General features: G+C 44.6%; 1 protein-coding gene across 13 annotated transcripts in view; it reads left to right on the forward strand.

Annotated features, from left to right (window-relative positions):
• Atxn7l1 (ataxin 7 like 1) overlaps positions 1–19,353 on the forward strand; it is a 251,899-nt gene that overhangs the window by 171,072 nt on the left and 61,474 nt on the right. For 2 of the 13 annotated variants that reach the window (XM_069996265.1, XM_069996268.1), the window contains exon 1: positions 1,248–1,453. The exons of 8 other annotated variants lie outside the window; for them this stretch is intronic. The gene's annotated coding sequence lies outside the window, so the exon portion shown is untranslated. Of the gene's footprint in view, positions 1–1,247; positions 1,454–14,044; positions 14,133–15,174; positions 15,247–19,353 lie in introns of those variants that run through there. 3 more of the 13 variants (XM_069996266.1, XM_069996269.1, XM_069996267.1) reach the window with 2 other exon arrangements.

The raw sequence follows: 19,353 nt of genomic DNA on the forward strand, positions 1-19,353 counted from the left end.
TTTTTTGCATTCTTAATTGTTACCATATGATAAAGAGATCAGATAAGCAGATAGATAGATAGATAGATAGATAGATAGATAGATAGATAGATAGATAGACAGACAGACAGACAGACAGACAGACGAAGATAGATTGGGATGAATAGGGAACCTGGAAAGAGATAGGGAGCTTCAGGTTTTAATCTGCTCAGTAATTTAAAATACCTCTCACATTCACACCCCAGTTCTCTTGGAATTCAGTTTTCTCAAATCTTCGGGTAACACTAACATTTCATCTGGTTGCATGTCCTGGTCCTAAAATTAAATGCCACTGTATGCAATTGGGGGAAGAAATAGGAAATCTTGTTAAGCGATTGAAGTATTTCTTTTTTAATCTTGTGTTGCCAGGTGAAAAGACTATTCACTGTCTGGGGTAGAGACTCCATGCCTGACTAGGGAAGAGCTGATCTCTAGAAGCTCTCATCCAAAGGGGGGTACCTAAACTGCTGTCTGGGCATCCTCTTTCACCACCACCACCACCACCACCACCACCACCACCACCACCACCACCACCACACACACACACACACACACACACACACACACACACACACACACAGCATCCTGTGTGTTAATGGCCTCCACACACACAGCATTGTACTTGGGCATCCTTTTCTGGCATCTTAAGAAATTCAGCCAGCACGTCCCTTTTTCCTTCTATGGGATTTACCAACTTTGAGATTCCAATGCCACTGCCACCCCCAGATGTGAAGCAAAACTTCAGCACTTACAAAATCTCTTAAATCAATCTCCCAAATGAAAGATGCTTGAAGGAAGCACTCAGTTCCTTCTGCTAATTAAGCAGTGTCATATGACACCCGCCCCGCCCCCCACCACCACATACTCCCACCCACCCCGCCAATAAAGTGGCGTGAAGTCCGTCCAGCCTCTGCCAACATCTCCATATCCTTCAAGGTGGTAATCTGTTTCTTTTGTTATTTAATTCTTGTTACCGAAGTTGCTCTGGGACTTGCCTAAACAGTTAACAAAACACTCTCACAGGGCAGTAGGCAGCCGTTTCGCTTTCTGTGCTTGCTGTTCTTGGCGCTCAGTCAGTTCTATGAACTTCTGGTGTCCAACTGGTAGGACCTGAAACTCTGTGTTTAACAAGTGCCTGTAGTCAAAACAGTTGGCGTGTGCTAGTGAGGGAAGCTGGTACTGACTGCAGCTGGTCAGCTGCCGGGTTGTGCACCGTGCAGAATATCGAATCACGTTGCTCTGTTTTGGGGCTGGGCTTTTGTTGCCGTTCCCCGTTGTTGCGGGATTTTTTTGTTGTTGTTTTTGTTTTTGTTTTTACTTTCTTTCTTTCTTTCTGCGATGGCATCGTGCTAATGTGGATCACTTCAGGTTCCAAAAGTACAACATGTTTACAGTCGTCGTAGCATCAGATTAACTTGGCAGCCTGAGTTTCTCTGTAAGTGGTTTTAGTTTACATTTCTTCTTCTAACAGGATGTTTTGCATAATTTTGCTGGTCCTGGGTTATTTATAGACTTTTTTTTTTTAAGAAACGGGGAATGCATGAGAGTTTCTGTTCCAACTGTGGAAAATGAAATCTGCTTCTGCACTTAAACAAATGAGTGTGCAGCACAAAGTTATTATCGCTCTTGAAAATTAATTTCTCTGAGCGGTCACTTGAGAACATTCCATAGTGTGTTGCCCTGGTGCTGATAGCAGATAGCCTGACGGTTGTCAGTAGGATGGTGTTGTTTTCCTTCGGTCAGTCACCAGTGAAGTAAAATGAAAGTGATGATGCCATTTCCTCTGGGACGCTGGGAGAGGGAGGATGCAGTGATTGGGTATTGTTTCAAACCTCCAAACTGAGTTCTCAATGATTGTTTTTGTCAAACTTGCAGGATCAGTTGTCATCTGGGCCACCCACAGCCTGCCCAGGAATGGGTCATGGGGGAGGTGACAAAGAATGACTTCAGGGAATCTAGTAGATTGTAAAGTTTGTCTCCACCAAAATTGACCTTGTTACTAGAGATGTTGATAATGTTTTCAGCATTGATCATAGATCGCTGGATGGCATGCCAGCTATTGAGTGATCCCTGTGAGTATCTGGCCTGGTGGCACCATCTTTGAGAGCCCCTTATATGTTTGAATGAGCACTAAAACTGGGCACCTAAGAAAATGCCAGGCCAGAATTAGCACTCTATAAAAGGGTTTCCCATAATATTTACCAGAATGGTTGGCTAAAAATTGCTCTGCTTTGCCCACTGAATGGCTGCATAATTAAATCAGCCTTGATAGCATACCTTGAGCACCTCCTGTCTCCAAAGCTGCTGTTCGTGGAATTTGCATGGGTAAGTAGTAAGTTCATCAGCATAATGAGTGTGGAGTCCCAGTGTAATGGTCCAGGAGAATGTTGTAAATGAGACACTTCATTGTGGCTCGGGTTAAATATTTTAAACCAAACAAATCGAAAAGGAGGAGAGAAAGCCCTAAGCATCCTTTAGACCTTCCTGGGAGGCCTACATGGGAGGCAACATGCGTTGATCTCCCAAGGGGGGTCCACACAGACAGGAGGGGGAAGTCTCAACCCCCCTCACCCCAATTCAAATGAGAATGGAAATTTTCGAAGTAGTAAATGTGACCTTTAGGCTGGTGCTTGGCGTAGTTATAGCTACTTGAGTGCTGCCAAGTGCAAATTTCTTTTTCTCCTCCATGTTTCTCTCATCCGTATAAAAGTGTAATTTTTTTTGTCTCCACTAACCTTGCAGAGAAACATAATAAGGCTGGCTTGCGTTGGTCTTTTCCCATTTAGAGAATGCCTATGCATTCACACATCAGCCCATGGAACTGGTGGCAAAACTAGTCAAGTCCTTTGGTCCCAACAGAAAAAGGCTGAAGATAAGGCCTGGCTCACACACAGAGCTAGGGAGCTGGAAGTCAGGCCTGACATTGTCCATGTGAGCCTCAAGCAGAACAGCAGAACTGACTGCAATGCCCTGGCAATCCCCTGCAATGCCAAATTAAGCTGCCTCACATCATCTCTGTGGTGGGGACCCCTTTTCTTCCCCTTGACTTTCCCTTCAGGTTGATATGGGTATTTGAGGCCCATATTTTGAAAACTTCAGGTTTGAAGTGTGTGTTAGTTCTGTGCATCTTAATGATAATCATGAGGCTCCCACCTCACCATGCAAATAACCATATAGTCTGAGTCAATCAAGAGACAGGAAGGGAGCATGACTGGCTTACCTTGCTTTTGCAGTTGGAAGAGATGACAGTGGATACTGGAATGTTTCCCATTCATTCTCCTTAGACTTTTGCCTTTAAATTGGCCAGCCTTGAGAAGTGACAGGTGCCTCTCAGCTGTCCTAAAGCAGGTCACCTAAGCCTGTCAATATCCTCCGTCCTCCCTTTCATTCCTCCTACTGGGAGACAGCTCAATGATGAGTCTGCTGTTTGATTGTAATTGATCCCATGTCTAGCCCCTTAATAGCACGGAGCAGTTAAGTCTGCCTCCTCTCTTTGCCCCAGGCAAGTGGTTTTACCTACCCCACATTCACTGGGAAGCCAAGGGTGACAGGGTCCAAGATCCCTGGAAGGTTTAGGCCATCCAGACAGAATGTAGAGATGGGGTGAATTCCCAGCCAAAGATAGCGTTGTGCCTGATGTTGCAGTGGGATCATCAGACCCATGTGCTAGTTAGTGGGATGTTCTGGACCCTGGCATGTAGTCACATTGTTTCAGGCTAGCTACTTCAACTACTCCATGTCAGTGCATAGACTCCGGACTGAGCAAGGCTTGCTATTTGTCAGGATCAGAAGGTTGCCCTCACCTTGGCCTTACTACACTTCAGATGGAGAAGGACAGTGCAGTTGAGCTGCCTTCATATTAGAGGTTAGAAGGCCTCTTTTCTCCAAACTATGTTCTTTCTCTATGATACGTAAATGTGAGTAGCTTTCAGATACTGAGTTCATTTGCTAGGGCAGTCACACTAAAACAGCCCAAGTTTAGCTAGGCACTGGTGACTCACATCTATAATCCTAGCTACTCAGGAGGTTAAGATCTAAAGATTGAGGTTCAAAGCCAGCCCAGGCTAGAAATTCTGTAAGACTCTTATCTCCAAGTAACCACCAAAAAAGCCCAAAGTGCAGCTGTGGCTCAAGTGGTAAAATGTTAGCCTTGAGTAAAAGACTCTCAGCCCCCAGGGCCTCAGCTTAAACCCTGGGACCCATGTGCACACACGCACACACACGCACACACACACACACACACACACACACACACACACACACACACACACACACGAAGTTTATTTTCTCATTGTTCTTGCAAATCCAAGTTCAAGATTAAGATACTGGCAGGGTTGAGGGCTCTCCTTAGCTTCCAAATGGTCACTTTCTTGCTCCCTCCTCATATGGTTGTCTTCTGTATACTCCTGTTCTTGGTACCTCCTTCTTTCAGGACACCGGTAATCAGGACCCCATCCTAATGGCCTCTTCTTTATCACTTCTTCAAAGACTTTCATCTCTAAATATATTAGAACTTCAACCCATGAATTAAGGGAAAGGATACAGATCAGCCCATCGCACTAATCAGCTAAGGCTGGTCCTGTCTCAGCTCCGTGAAATAGCAACATCCAAAGGCTGTAGTAACCACACTGGCAGGGTTGAGGGCTCTCCTTAGCTTCCAAATGGTCACTTTCTTGCTCCCTCCTCATATGGTTGTCTTCTGTATACTCCTGTTCTTGGTACCTCCTTCTTTCAGGACACCGGTATAGAAATTCACCAGGGATACATATCTTAGGGTTCATTTCCCTAATATCAACTTATCTGACCTTTTCTGCTTGACTCAGACATATACTAGTTATTGCAAATATACAAGTCGTTATGTCAAAAACGAACTTTACAACTTTGGTGGGGGGAAGGAGGGTTGGGGGGGGAGGGAGGGGGGAGGATGGGATGGGAAGGGGAAACAAAGGAGGAGGCTACAATGCTTGATAAGAAATGTACTCATGGGCTGGGAAGGTGGCTCAGTGGTAGAGCGCTTGCCTTGCATGCATGAGGCCCTGGGTCGATTCCTCAGCACCACATAAGCAAAACAAAAAAAGCCGGAAGTGGTGCTGTGGCTCAGGTGGTAGAGCGCTAGTCTTGAGCTGAAGAGCTGAGGGACAGCGCCCAGGCCCAGAGTTCAGGCCCCACGACCGTACCCAAAAAAAAAAAAAAAAGAAAAAGAAATGTACTCATTATCTTGCCCATGTAATTGTTTTGTTTGTTTGTTTGTTTGTTTTTTGGCCAGTTCTGGGGCTTGAACTCTGGGCCTAGGCGCTGTCCCTCAGCTCTACAGCTCAAGGCTAGCACTCTACCACTTGAGCCACAGCGCCACTTGCGGCTTTTTCTGCATATGTGGTGCTGAGGAATCGAACCCAGTTGCCCATGTAATTATAATCCCTCTGTACAGTATTTTCACAATTAAAAAAAAAAGAAAGAAAGAAAGAAAAGAAATTCTCCAGGGAGTTTGTTCCCTAGTCTAGAAGTTTACAGAACAAGGCACCGTCTCTGTGTGACTGCATAGTCAAAGGAGAAAACATGAGGGAAAGATAGGAATATGTTTTACAGTCATACAAGGGACGTGGCCAGCAGGGAGTTCTGAGTTAACAGCGCTAACTTTCATGTGTTCTGTGATAGTTTTAGGGACTCCAGCAGCCTGCCTGTTTTGAGGGATGCTATTGTAGAGGCAGTTAAACAAGGGCAACTTGTGGACATTAGGCTCCAAAAATGGTTGCCTTCCCTTCCTGGTTTGTTCCTCCCAACACCTTTCTGGACAAACTCACTGATCTGTTAATACATTCATTGGCAGAATGGTCTTCGTGTCTTGCCAACCATTACATATATGTATGTTTGTTTTTATAATCTGCCCTCAGGTTCCCTGGAAGTTGGGAAACCAGCCTTCAATGTATAAACTCCTTTGTATCAGTCATTGCCTCCCATCTTAACCCTGAAGTTTTCCCAGGGATATATGGTTCTCCTTTTATTTTTTTCATTTTTTTGTGTGTGTTTAGTTATTCAGGGGCTTGAACTCAGGGCCTGGGCACTGTCCTCAAGTTCTCCTAGGGCTAGCATTCTATCATTTTGAACCACCGTGCCCCTTCTATTTTTCTATTGGTTAATTGGGGGTAAGAGTCTCATGGACTTTGCTGCCCCAGGTTGGCTTTGATCTTTGATCCTCAGATCTCGACCTTCTGAGTAGCCAGGATTACAGGCCTGAACCACCAGCACCCAACCACATGCAGCTCTCTTGTTATGGGGATATTTTGACCCTGAGATGCTGCTGGGAGCCAAGGTGGCCTCTGGAAGCCCTTTGCAAAATGTTTCCAAGATCTTTTCTTAGTGAAGATCATTTTTTCCCTGTGAACACAAACATCCTCAGCTGAGAAGATAGGGTTTCTGACTTTGAAAATGTCACAGCTCAAAGCTTGAATGCTCAAGGGCCTGCCTTGAGAATATCATAGCCCAAAGCTGGTGTTCTTAGAAACCACTATCCAGGATGGAAGCCTAGGATTCTTTTGGGGCTAAGTCACAGGAGAGATAAAAAGCCCTTCACCACCTTCCGGTCCCTGCTGTAGATTACTCTGGTCCTCATCTCAACAAGTGGTGAAGGGACAGCGTGTTCCTGAGGACTGCGGAGCCTCTTTACCCATGTGGGGAAGAAGACCCATTCCTTTCTTTATATGCCGTATTCTGCTCTGGTTTGAAATGAGAGAGGAGAGGAGGCTGTTGCCAGAAATGGAGATAGAAATCTGTTCCGTTGCTGTTGTCCATCCAGCTGCCTTGTGTTGAAAGCCATGTTGCTTCTGGCAGCCTGAACACACCTGTAGGTTCCTCTTTGGCTTACCAGGCAGGTTTTTAAATGCTGATGGAAATGGCAACTTTGAGTTACTTGTAAGTTACCTAACACTAATCATAGCACTGCTCTTTCATGTTTACATAACCTGCTCCACTTTTAAGCTTTGTTTTGCCTCTCCCATCAACCCAGGGGACCATGGGAATTGTGGAGGGAGGCTCCAGCTGTTGAGGCCAAGGTTCCTGTTGATTTCAGCTGCCTAATGTCTGCAGTGGGCCAAGAAGAAGAAGAGTAGATGGGAACATGGAGAACCATTTTTGATTGTCAGTATTATTATATTTCCTATCAATAGTAACAAAGGCAACGTTTGATTGTTCACCATGTGTAGTGCCCTGTTCAGTGTGTTTTACACTTCACCAAGGGGGCTATCATTTAGCTCAACTTGTCAAAGTCACCCAGGGGACACCTACCAGAAAATAGATGAGGGACATACTTGCCCTGTATGGCAGGAGGTTTGGTATAGCCACACCTCAGGGGTGATACTACAAGTCACTGTGCACACTTGGGCCTGTCCACTTCCTTTCTGTAAACGAGGATTACAGTAAATGAAATTTGTAAGAAGAGTGGCATTTATGATAGACTTAGTAAGGTCCCAGGTGGAAGATTTGGGAGGGAAAATGGATACATTTGGACCAATGTCCAGAATGATCCCCACAGGCTAGAGCAGTAGACTGAATCCAATGTAGTGACATTTTTAAAGGATCCCTGTGGATCTACATAGCTTGTAGCAAAATGTGTGAAACTGAACTTAGAGGTGAGGTAGCTGGAAGAAATAAAACATCTAGACTGATCTCCCATTAATAGGAGAATGATGTCCAGAATAAACAGCGGGGAGCTAACCAAGCCCATGTGTTATACACTCTCTTCTAGATTCCAATTTGAGGAAAACAGAATCATACAGTCAAAGTCAGGAGTGGAGACAATCTTTTGTGAATAATGGCTTTAAAAGACACTTGTGAAGCTGGGTCACTGATGGCTCATACTTGTAATCCTAGCTCTCAGGAGGCTGAGATCTGAGGATTGTGCTTCAAAGCCAGCCAGGAGAGGAAAGTCCATGATATTCTTACCTCCAGTTAACCACCAGAAAACCAGAAGTGGCACTGTGGCTGAAAGTGGTAGAGTGGTAGCCTTGAGCAAAAGAACTCAGAGACAGTACCCAGGCCCGGAGTTCAAGCCCCATGGCTAACAAAAAAGTGGGGCAATTGTGGGTGTTTAGCCTGGAGAAAGAGGTTTAGGGGGACATCTGTTTAGTGAAGTGTCCTGTAGAAGAGGCTCATGACGACACCACAGGGTGGGAATGGGATCAATATGTGGTCACACTGAAGCTGTATCCCTGCACCATTAGGTGTCTCTGCCCTGAAGAGTACCACCACATGGAGCCTAGAGAAACCAAGGCTCAGCCTGCAAGGGTGTTGGGAAGAGGGCCAGCAGAAGTTTCTTCTCACCTGTTGACTCTGTCGGTCCCAATTTCCAGGTCTAAGATCTGGATCCTTGCAGACTGGTGATCTCTTTGATGGAAGTGGAGACTATATCAGGGATGATAGGACTGGCTGAAGGCAAGTGTACCCCAGGATCCCATCTGCAAATAGTTAATGGAACCTGCCTGAGGTGCATGCATGTATGTGCATGAGTGAGTGGTGTGGTGGTAACATTATTGTTTGCACTGGGATTTACTTTATCAAGTAAAAACATTAATAAAATATAGCAACCACCTGTCATCATTATCAATATAAAACCAAAGGTGATCCTTACATGGGAATTAAGAAGGGCACAAATTGGAAGCAATATGTGGTGGGAGGGGTATGGAGGGCGTTCTTGTTATTTAAGATGAACGAGCACTTCATGGACCCAAATCAGCAGTGTGTTTGGGAGTTGCTGTGGTAAGAATACCTATTTGCTGTTTCCCGCTGGTCACCTTAATTACCCTCACTTAAAGAAACTGCCTTCTTTATGTGGCTCCAAGCAGAGTTTTGAAAGTAACTCTTGGTTATCTTAAAACTGATTTTTCTGTTTCTGGATTATCTTGAACCTTACTTTCTTCAGAGTTATATTATTATTATTAATTATTGAGATGAAATTTACAGTAGCCTAAAATTAGCTCTGTGTGTGTGTGTGTGTGTGTGTGTGTGTGTGTGTGTGTGTGTGTGTGTGTGTGTGTGTGTGTGTGTGTGTATGTGTGTGTGGAGTGGAGCTTGAATTTAGGGGCTGGGTACTATTTCTGTTTTTTTTTTTTTTAATTCAATGCTAGTACTCTGCCACTTGAGCTATAGCTACACATCCAACTTTTTGGTGGTTAATTGGAGAGAAGAGTCTCATAGACTTCCCTGCCTGGGCTAGCTTTGAACTGCAAGCCTTAGATCTTAGCCTCCTGAATAGCTACGATTACAAGCTTGAGCCACCAGTGCCCAGCAAATTGCCATTTGAAACTGAACAATTCATTAGCATTAAATATATTTGTAATGTTGTGCAACCAGTTCTATCTAAATTCCAAGAGATTTCTTCACTCCAAATTAATTACCTCATGCCCATGAGCAGTTATACCCTTTCCTGCTACCACAGCCCCTCCCAACTATATTGCACATAGATGGAATCAGACAGTCTATATAACCTGTGGTGCATGACTTCCTTTGGTTAATATCATGTTTCTGAGGAATCTCAAAACATTATATGATAGAATCTCGTCCCATTCTGTGTTGTGGCCATATATCACACTTTTTTCTGTGACTGAACAGTACTCCATAGTGCTATACCACAGATGTGTTTCCCCCATTCCCTCATTCATGGACATTTGTTTAGATGTTTACACCTTTTGGTTTGGGTGTGTAGTGCTGCTCTATACCCTTGTGTACCAGGATTTGTTTAGTACTTGTTTTTATCTCAGTATATACCTTGGAATAGAATTACTGGGATCAGGATAATTCTGTGTGTGTTTTTTTTTTGTGTGTGTACCAATCCTGGGGCTTGAACGCAGGGCCTAGCATTCTATCACTTGAGCTACAACTCCCTTTCTGACTTTTTGCTAGTTAATTAGAGATAAGACTCTAGACTTTCCTGGCCAGGCTGGCTTAGAACCACACAATCCTAGGATAAGTCTCCTGAGTAGTTTCCGAGGCATGAGATACCAGCACCCCGCTGACTCTTTAATTAAAGAAAAAGTTCAATTGTGATAAAATACCCTTTACATAAAGTTTACCATCTGAACTATTTTTAGAGTACAGTTCAATGGCATGAAGCGTATTCACACTGTTATGCAATAGCTACCATCCATCTCCAGAACACTCTATCCTGCAAAACTGAGACACTGAACCTGTTAATAAATAACTCCTTTCTCCTTCCCCCAACTGCTGGCAGCCACGATTCCATCTGTACATGAATGCGACTACTCTAGGTGCTTCATATCAGTGGAATCTTGCAAGCAGTATTTATCTTTTTATGACTGACTAATTTCATTTAGAATAATGTCCTTACAATTCATCCATGCTTTAGCATGTGTCAGAATTTCCATCATTTTGAAGGATGATTCACACACACACACACATACAAACATGCACATTTTGTTTATTTGTTCATCCATCAATGGATGGTTGAATTGGTTCCATCTTTTGCTTATTTTGAATGATGCTTATTATGTTCATACTCTCTTTGAAATCCTGCTTTTAAATCTTGTGGGTATATACCCAGAAGTGCACTTGCCAGATCATATCCTAATTCTGTTTTGTTTTGTTTTTTTTGTCCTGGTATCTGGGTTTGAACTCAGGGTACTTGCTTGCTTGGCTGGGGCTCTGCTGGCTTTTCTTCTTTATTTTGGAAATGTTGTCTTATAGACTTTTCTGCTGCCTTGACTAGCTCCAGCCTGAACCTCTGGATCTCAGTCTTCTGAGTAGTTAGAGTTACATGTATGAGCCATCTGTACCCAGCTCAGTAGTTCCGGGGATGGGGGGGAAAGGGACGTATACTGGGGCTTGAATTCAGGGCCTGGGCACTGTCTCATAGCTTTTTCACTCTAAGTTGGCACTCTTAAGCCACAGTTCTGCTTTTAGCTTCTTTAGTGCTTAATTGAAGACTAGAGTCTCACAGACTTTCTTGCCCCAGATGGCTTTGAACCATGATCCTCAGATCTCAGCATCCTGAGTAGCTAAGGTTGCAGGCGTGAGCCATTGGCACCCAGCTATTTTCAATATTTTGAGGAACAAATTATTGTAAAGGTGATGTACAGAGGGGTTACAGCTACATAAGTCAGATAAAGACTACATTTCATTTTGGACAGTGTCACCCATTCCCAGTAGCTGTATAGTTCATTTTCAAGATTCCCAGTAGCAGTGCACAAGGGTTAAATATTCTCCACATCCTAACTCTTGCTCTTTTCATTTAACCATTTTTGTTAGCATACATTAGTGTATGGGGCAGTACATTATGATATTTCCACACACCTATACATGGAATATAACATCTCTCTATCAACCTCTCCTCCCTCGTCACTGTCCCTTATCCAACTCCCCTTCTTAAAGCTGTTTCAACAGGTTTCACTTGTACTATTTTCATACATGTAAATCAACTGCTTTGGCCCTATCCACCTTCATTCACCCTCCCTTCTCCCACTGCTATCCAGCCCCCAGCAGAGCCTGTCATTCATCCTTTAAAAAAAAATAGCCTTCCTAGTGTGCATAAAGTGGTCCTTGTGGTTTTGATTTGAATTTCCCTAATGACTAATGAGGAAGAGTGTCTTTTCATATGCTTTTGTTAGTCATTTGTATAACATCTTTGGGAAAATGTCTATTCAAGTCCTTTGCACATGTTTGAATTGGGCTGCCCCTGCCTGTTTTTGTATTTAGTTATGCTTCTAAACTTGCTGCTCCTCAAAGATGAGAGCATGAATTTTACATCTTATTATCTTAAGCCACCTGTTGGCTGAGAACTTGGGCCACGTGGTTATAATGCGGGCCCTGAGGTAAGGAGAGAGAACAGGACTGTGGAGGGCTGGGCTGAGCTCCAGAAGGGCTGGAGTGGAGTGCTTATGGAGAGCTGGCCCCTGGAGAAGCTTCCATCTCTGCCCCGCAGGTCCTCTTGGAGCATCAGCACAGGTACTAGGAAAGGTATTGACTCTTGTTTCTGCAAAGACTCAAGCTCCTAGACCTCAAGACCTGCCCTTTCATCTGTGTTTCTGCTTAGCATTGCAACAGTCCCCTGGGAGGGGGAAATGTGCTTAGGACCTGCCAACCTAACATCTAGAGAACAAGTCTCCCAGCCCAACCCTTGGGAGCATTCTATCTCCAGCCAGAGTTGCATGCAAATGACCCAGAAAACAGTCTGAGATGGGTGGGCGGGTGGCTCATATCTCATTGTCCACACTGATTCTATTCCAGGAAATGAGTGGTAGACATAGACCCACAAACTGACCCCCCTTTTAGAAATTGATTAATTCCCCCTAATTCTGGGAAGAAGCTCTCTCTGCTAGAGCAGAAAAGAAAGCCAAGAACCCAGAGATCCAAAATCATTCTGTCCCTGAATAATTCTCCCAGAGACTTGCTGAGTCTAGCTTTGGTTACACTGTCAAGAAAGGGATGGGGGGGGGGGGGGCGGGGAAGCTGCCTTACACAAGCCAGCAGGCTGCCTGGTTTACGGAGAATCATTTGAGATGATCCCACCTCCCCTGGGTCCAAGATTCTCCGGGAGAGTTAACGCCAGAGATTTGCTTTTACTTTTAGTTTTCCTTACCAAAAAAAAGGGGGGGGGGCACATACAACTCATATAAACACCAGATTTTACAAAATAATGTTGAATGAAACACAGGAGCTGTTTTGCTATTGTTACTGTTCTGTTTGTGGTACTGGGGATCAAGGCCTGGGTTCCACTACTGAGCAACACTTTTTTTTGGGGGGGGGGTCAGTCTTGGGGCTTGAACTCTGGGCCTGGGCGCTGTCCCTGCGCTCTTCAGCTCAAGGCAAGTGCTCTACTGCTTGAGCCACAGCATCACTTCCGGTTTTCTAGTGGTTAACTGGAGATAAGAGTCTCACGGACTTTTCTGCCTGGGCTGGCTTTGAACCATGATCCTCAGATCTCAGCCTCCTCAGTAGCTAGGATTACAAGTGTGAGCCATCAGTGCCTGGCCTGAGCAACACTTCTAACCCCATTTTTTCTCTTATCAATTAAGATGAAACTCATATAACAAGTTTAACCATTTCAAAGATACAGGGCTGGAGGTGTAGCTCCGTGGTAGAGCATATGCTTTGTATGCAAAAGACCCTAGGTTTGATTCTATCACCAAAATTTTTAAAAATTACACAATTCAATGGCATTTACATTCACTTTATTGTGTAATCATCACCCCCAAGAGGGACCCTATACCACTAAACAGTTACTGCTCAAAATCCTGTCTTCCTAGCCAACCCCTGATAACTGCTAATCTGCTTTCTGTCTCACTGGATGTATGTATTCTGCATATTCCATGTATATGAAATCATAGGTAGCCATTTGTGAACTATAGGACCTAACCACCCACCCATGCCCCCAATCTGCTGTCTTGCCATAATCAGGAAATAAACTTTCTAGATATCTAGAATGCATAGGAACTCCCTGCTGAAATCAGTAGTGAAAATATCCCACAAAAGGATTTTACCTCTGCAGTCTCTCCAAAGCATAGTATGGGGTACTGAAGTAAGGTGCTGCCCCTCAGGATGGATGGGCAGACCCAGGTGGAAGAGGGAGCAGAGAAACCAGAGGCATCTTCAGGGCACCCAGGACCCAGGCAGAGGCAATAACAGCTTTAAGAGCCAGATCCCACTCAGCTAGAGTGTGACCACCATCCTGGGGGCTGCCAGGGGTCGTCCAGTCCCCCACCCTCCACACATACAGTGCCAGCTCTCGTGAGCATCTAGGAAGCCCTGCCTCTAACCACATCTCATGTGTGTGTGTGTGTGTGTGTGAGTGTGTGTGTGTGTGTGTGTGTGAGAGAGAGAGAGAGAGAGAGAGAGAGAGAGAGAGAGAGAGAGAGAGAGAGCGCAGTTCAGGAAAACCCAAGTTCATCTGCCAAACTCTGGATACACCCCTGACTGTTCCGGGCTTTTCTTTCTGCCTTTCCTTAATCTCATCTGGGCGTGCTCTCTTAAAGGGGAAGTGGTGCGTTCTGACTGGCCAGGGCCCGCAGCCAGGAGCCAGGAAACGTCTACTAGCACGAGTGGCCTTGCCCAGCATGTCGCTGGCTCAGCCTCCTTATCCAAACAGCAAAGCTGCCTCCCTGGGATGTGTAAGTGTGAGCGCAGGGCACGGTCACCACCCAGGGTGGCGTGGGGCTGGGCACAGGTCACGGAAGACAGAGCCAGGCAGGCCGAGCACGCTGGCAACCCAGGATGCATGTGCTGAGATGAGCTTTAGCGTAGACAAGGCCCCTCGTCTGTGGGCAGGAGCTGGAGCAGGGACAGGATTGAGGCGTGCAGTGGGGTGAGCAGCTGCGTCGCAGAGTCAGGAGTAGGAGGCTGGGTTGAGGACCAGGCTATTTTGGACAGCCCTTCTGGAGGAATAAGCATCGGGTCTGGGAAAGAGGGGAGTGGAAATTTTTATCATACACCTTTCAGAGCTGTGGGAAGCCAGCTCTAATGAACCCTACCAACTCACCACCCCCACTTTGCAGTATTTATGTACAGTTCAAGTGATAGATACTTTAGGCCTTTCTAGACTCAGTAATTGTTATTTCTTTGTCATCTTTCTATGTATTCTGTGTTGAGACATGTTTCAGGTGATTTCTATTCCGTTGCACAAATGGCTTGAAACTTCTTTCTTTTCTATTTGTGGATGGGGAAGGGGGGTTCCAGTGTGACATCGTGAGCCCAGAGTAAACCTGGGCTCGGAGTAAACCGCGGTAGCTGGCTCACTAGTGGACTGGCTGGCTCACTGGGATGATTGGCAGTGAGTTTGGCCTGGTTTCTAACTAGAGCTTTGTTTCCTGTGTGCCCATAGAGGAATAAAGAGGAAAACTCACACACGCTCGCACATGCATGCACACACACTTCCTCACTAAATACCACAAGTGAGAGAGTGACAGTAGGAAGATAGAGCTTTGGGATGGTTGAGCCCCATTCTACCCTGGACTTTTGTTTGTATGCAAGTGATAGTTTATCTTAAACTATACACAAAGTTTTATTTTCACTAAAATAACTCAAGCTTTTTTCCTCCAAAAGAAGAGAATGGAAAGGGGGGGGGGAATGTGTGTGTGTGTGTGTGTGTGTGCACACGCATATGTTGACAGACACAACCACACCCTGCTTCAAGACAACTTCCTGTTTGCCACTGCCAACTGCCATTCTAAGGAGAACAGAAATGGTTCCGTTAGTGGCTGCTGCAGGACCACGACAGCCTGTGCGGTGAGTGGCTCTGAGTGACACTGAGCTTAGCCCGAGGGAAGACTTTGTCCTGTCTATGGAGTAGGGCTCCTGTACTATCTGAATTGGAGGTTGATAGAAATAAAGTTTTGATGGCATCTCCTCCTCAGCCTGTATTCCTCAAATAGTGCACTCCTGTAAGGTACTTATAAATGGAAAATTTTTAATCCAAGTTCAGGGAAAAGGCTATGAGCTCTCTACGTAGGAAAGCTACAACCTGTGATTTAAATGGGGGGGGGGGGGAAGGAGCCTACCTTTTTGTGTGTCCCTATGTGAAGTAACTAGGATGAGTTGACACTTCAGTAGTCACCTCTTAACACTCTTTATTTGCCAATAAACGTAGTAAGGGCTGGTTAGCGTGTGACCTTTTGCTAAATGCCAGAGATATCAGATGAACAGAATACCTGCCCTTAAGGTGTGTCCAGGCATAGATCACCTAGGCCAGTGAAGCAGCAGTAATAGGATGTGACATGCTGAGAAGGGACTCGAGGTGCCCTGCCCAATTGTAACTATCACATCATTGCTTGTCATTGACTTTTTTTTGCAGATCGGGAGACTGGAGTTCAGGGGGTTAAGTTACTTGCTCAACTCAGAGCTAATAAGTGACAGAGCTGGGATTTGAGCCCAGATCTTTCTGATTCCAGAGACAGTGGTGTTTGGTCCATAGTTCCAGTGATTCCCAAAGCTACTAGAGCATGAAAATCACCTTAGAACCTGCTTTTAAAATACAGATTTGAAGCTGGTATCGATGGCTCACACCTATAATCCTAGCTACTCACAAGGCTGAGGATCACGGTTCAAAGCCAGCCTGGGCAGGAAAAGTCCATGAGACTCTTATCTCAATTAACCACCAGAAAACCAGAAGTAGAGCTGTAGCTCAAGTGGCACAGCACTAACCTTGAGCAAGAAGAGCTCAGGGACAGACTGAGTTCAGGTCCCACAACTGACAAAAAAAAGATAGATGGATGGATGGATGGATAGGTAGGTAGGTAGACAGATAGATAGATAGATAGATAGATAGATAGATAGATAGATAGATAGATAGATAGATAGATAGATAGACAGATAGATAAATAGATAGATCGATCGAGGGGCCTAGCCCTTCTATCACAGAAGAACAGGAGCACCAGTTGCCCTTTGAATCTTGATATGAAACCTGCAACTTCCTTTGCTTCCTACCACCAGGGTTCCCCTCTGTGGGCCATAGAAGGCATGCCCTGTGACGGATAAGGCTTTTATGTGTGTAGGCAAGGTGTTTGGGTAAGGGCCACTAGTGGTCACACAAGACAGTCTTGGGAAGTTTGAGTCCAGTATGTATGTGTGCCAGTCCTGAGGGTTGAACTCAGGACCCGGGGTGGTGTCCCTGAGCATTTTTGCTCAAGGCTAATAATGCTTTACCACTTGAGCCACAGTTTTACTTCTGGCTTGTTAGTGGTTAGAGATAAGAGTCTCTCAGACTTTCTTGACTGGGTTGGCTTCAAACCCCAATCCTCAGGTCTCAGCCTCCTGAGTATATTACATGTGTGAGCCACCCATGTAGCCAGGCTATTTAATATCTTGTCCTGTTTTATTTTGTTTTGTGTTGGTTTTGTGTCAGTAGCGGGGTGTGAGCTCAGAGCCTTATACTTTGCTCAGCTTTTGCACTTACGACTGGTACTCTACCACTTGAGTCATGCCTCAAGTCCAGTTTTTTGCTGGTTTGGATTAGTTTTCCCTGGGCTGACTTTGAACTTTGGCCCTCAGTTCTCAGCATCTCTAAAACACCAGTGCCCAGCTTTGTTCCAATGTTTTTAGCATTAGGAATACCACTTTATGTACTTTTTCCACAAAGATACCGTAGCCCAAGCTTCCCAGTGTCCCTGGGGTAGAGATCATGTCAGCTGTACCATCTTAAGTTTGGTTCCAACAGTTTACCTGAAAGCTGGAAGCCACCAATTTTCACCAAAGTCATGGCTCCTCCTGTTAACACTATTATTACATGTACAGATTCTGTTTGACAGTTGCTGGGTGGGATTACACCCATGGAGAATGTCAATTTCTTGCAGGTAAAGGTTCATGTTAGATCCACCAGGGTAGGGGATAGAGACTCAGGAGAGCAGCTGAAGTATTGAAAAGCTTAGTGTTTTTCAGAGGATCACAGCTCTGGCTGGAGGTTGAGGGATTCAGGGAGGCGTGGGTGTCCTCCCTTCTGGTCCTCCAGGCAGAGCTGCCTTCAGAGAGCCCTGTCTGTTCTTCAGCCATTCAGAATGATTAATTCAATGGTCAGCCAGGGATGTGGAGGATACTGGTCCCCACCTTGAGGGAACACTCTGATTATGATGGTCCAGCAATGACAGTGTCTTACACCCCATGCTCCATATTCCAGGGCCTGGCATAAGGGAGTTGCCTAGGAAATGTTTTTTTCAAAATGAGTGAATGAATGAAGAGGTTTAACTTAACTTGTGTTTCTCTTTCCTTCCTATCTTATGTTTACACCTGTTTCCTCTCCTTTGCCCTTTCTGTTTAAAGAGTACTTTGGTACTTTTTCAGTCTGTCTCTTTCTATCTTTTTTCCTTGTGTGGCCTTAAGTGGCTTAAACAAAAACAGAGCCTATTAAGCCATCTATCATATATCTTTCCTTCTTATTCCTCATCTTCATATTTTATGTTAAGAGTTTTAAGAAAGTAAAGATTGATATTTCCGTCGTATTTGTGATATGTTACATTTTCCTGTGGCCTTGGGTATGCTATTTCACTTACACATTTCCTTAGATTGAGATCACCCTCATACCTGTCATTTTCGATTGTCTTATTCTAGATTATTCAAATTGTTTGTAGTATTTTTATTACCATAAACATTGCTGCTGAGAATATCTTTGAACTTTTCTTTTGATTTATTTCCTTACGGTCTTTTTGTTTGTTTTAACTAACATTACCCATTACCAGATCAAAGGTTATAAATACTTTTTAGTTCCTGTTATTATCATCAGGGTGCTCTCCAGGAAAAAAAATATATAATCCTTTAAAAGCCCTCCCCCTTCCTGGGCCATATATACATGTGCTTGTTTCTTGTGGGTTTGCCTTTTAGCTAGACTGTCTGTCTAGGTCATCCCTAGAGGCTGATGGAAATGTTTCAGGTCCTGGAAAAATCCCTGGGACTCCCCAGGTCCTACTCAACCATGGCTGGTGCCAGGAATTTGCACCTTAATATAAACCACCAATAGAAGGACAGGTGGGAGGAGGATTGCTACCAAGATAAGAGGATCATACATTATCAGACTGTGCAGATATGTCCCAGGGCAGCTCTGAAAATGGAAAATGCTTTCTTCAGACCCACCAGAGAACTTGCCTTTCTAAAGTGTAGCAGAAAGGAACATCCAAGACAGAGTGGCCTAGTGAGAAGAGCGTTGACTTTGGGGCCAGGCAAGCCTGGGCTATCCTGCCTTCCAGCTGCAGAAGGCTATGTTCCTTCCTTCCAGCTACAGAAAGTTATGTTACCTTGGTCTTGTTTCATAATCTTTTTTCCCCCTAATTTCCAAATGCATTAGTATCTTTTAAAAGTCTTCATTCTTTAAAAAAAAAATTGTGGGTTGGAAATGTGGCTTAGTGGTAGAGTGCTTACCTCCATACATGAAGCCCTGGGTTTGATTCCCCAGTGCCACATAAACAGAAAGCTGGAAGTAACGCTGTGGCTCAAGTGGTAGAGCGCTAGCCTTGAGCAAAAGAAGCTCAGGGACAGTGTCCAGATCCTGAGTTTAAGCCCCAGGACTAGGAAAAAATTAAAATTTTTTGTTAATATAGAGGTGATATACAGAGGAATTACAGTTACATAAGTCAGGTAATGAGTACATTTCTTTGTGGATAATATCACCCCTTTCCTCACTCTCTCCTACTTTTTTCCTCCTGTCCCCATTACAAATTGTACAGTTCATTTTCAACCTAGTGTCTAGTGAGTACCACTGCTGCAATTGTTCACCCCTTATCCCTCCATTTCTGTATCCCTCTTACCCACAAAAAACAGATAAACAAGAGAACAAGACAAAAAGAAAAGAAAACTACAATGAAGGAAAAAAGCTCTTGTTTGCTTCATGATCTTGCTAAGCTTTGCTTT

This window comes from Dipodomys merriami, unplaced genomic scaffold (genome assembly GCF_024711535.1).
Source record: "Dipodomys merriami isolate MVZ:Mamm:240054 unplaced genomic scaffold, mDipMer1.0.p SCAF_5, whole genome shotgun sequence".
Taxonomy (NCBI): Eukaryota; Metazoa; Chordata; class Mammalia; order Rodentia; family Heteromyidae; genus Dipodomys; species Dipodomys merriami.